Source organism: Pezoporus wallicus, unplaced genomic scaffold (genome assembly GCF_028554395.1).
Source record: "Pezoporus wallicus isolate ANWC-B61680 ecotype Strahan unplaced genomic scaffold, APGP_CSIRO_Pwel_v1 contig_8542, whole genome shotgun sequence".
NCBI lineage: Eukaryota > Metazoa > Chordata > Aves > Psittaciformes > Psittacidae > Pezoporus > Pezoporus wallicus.
The window spans coordinates 1,275,500-1,277,094 of NW_026640148.1; the positions used below are offsets into that span (position 1 = coordinate 1,275,500).

Below are 1,595 nucleotides of genomic sequence, written 5' to 3' on the forward strand. Positions count from 1 at the left end.
GTGCCTTTGACACATGAAGTAGATGGAGTCAGGCTCCAAGTCATCAGAGGCAAACACCTGACCCACAGTGCTGCTTAACCCCCTGGGATACTCTCAGAGATGCATTTGTCATTCTTTGCATCTCTTAATGACTGAGGTTAGTTGCAACGAGCCAGCTCTAGCAGAGATGCACAACATTTCACTCCCAGCGCTAAGCAAAAGGGAGAGGAGCAGAGTAATTCCTCCCATGTCCTCTCCTCTGGGTCCTGCCCCATTTGTTACACGGCCACTTGTCCAGGCCCTGTAATCCTTCCCTGTAAGCCACTGCTTGATTCCCATATATCAGAGAGAGCCAAAGAGCTTAACATGCAACTTCTAATTGAGCTGTATCATCTGCCACAAACATGAAATTAACGGCCCTACATCATAATCATAAATTCATACATAACCCCCTGCACCAGCAAATAACTCTTTGCAGTGATGCCACAATGGAAAGCTGATTTGCAAGAAGCGCATGCTACCCGGGAATCCTAATTAACCAAATTAACACCATCACTTCAAATCATGTCCCAGCAGTAGGACATTTCTGATTGGCCTCAGGCTGGAGTAAAGCAGCCAAATGAAAACCTGACAGCATCTCCATGGGTCCAGCGAGCTAATCCTTTACTGAGGGGAATAGCTGGTGTCCATCCATGAGCACCACCCCAAGACAGACTGCGGCATAGCGATGCTTTGCAGGTTCTTCATGGACTTCCCAAACTCAACCGGGAAGCCCTTCCCGCCATGGTGGCTTGCTCCAGGGGGTTGTGACATTGACAGATCCCCGTGCAAAGTGCCAAAGACCAAGTGATGGGTCATGGAGCAGAGGTGGCAACAGGGGCAGCCTCCACAAACCCCAACCCCATCTCCCTGGCCCCACTGGTTTGCACTGGTTTCTGTTTGTGACTTGAGCTGTTTAGAGCTCAACACCTTGTTTTTCCCCCTTCAGGGTAGTCAGTTTTTCCTATTTCTGCCGTGGGAAAACAGGTTGCTATTTTGGGAGCATGTGGGATTCAAGCCCACAACTGTCTCAGCACTCCCTGCATGGAAGATGATATCCATTACCCGTGTGCCAAAGGGACTGGCTCATGTCTCTCCACACATTCATTCAAAGCGGGGTGGCTCAGTCCCACCAAGCTCCTCATGCTGGGACATGGAATGTGTGGGGATTGAATGGCACAGGGCCTGGAGCTCCCATCCCTGCTCTAAACTGATGCTCTAAAAGCTGCGGTGGGAGCTGTGGAACAAGAGAAAAAGGAGGCTCCTACCAGAAGTGGGGTTCGAACCCACGCGGGCATGTGCCCATTGGATCTTAAGTCCAACGCCTTCACCACTCGGCCATCCTGGTGGGCTGTAAGCCCTGCTCTGACCCACCAGCTCCTGCCCTGGAGGGTACCCCCCTCGCTGAGCAGCCCAGCTCCCAACCACAGACCCTTCCCTAACCCACCAACACCTTTCCCTCCTCACTGCTGTCTCTAATGTCCCCACTAAAGCAGTGGAGCATCGCACTGGGAAGCAGCAGCTCTCATGGGCCACGCACAGCCCCTGTGTACCACACATAGTATGGGTGATAACAC

General features: G+C 52.0%; 1 non-coding gene across 1 annotated transcript; it reads right to left on the reverse strand.

Moving 5' to 3' along the window:
* Nucleotides 1-1,283: 1,283 nt before the first annotated feature.
* Nucleotides 1,284-1,366, reverse strand: TRNAL-UAA (transfer RNA leucine (anticodon UAA)). The gene has a single exon. It is a non-coding gene; the product is annotated as a tRNA-Leu (tRNA).
* Nucleotides 1,367-1,595: the final 229 nt, after the last annotated feature.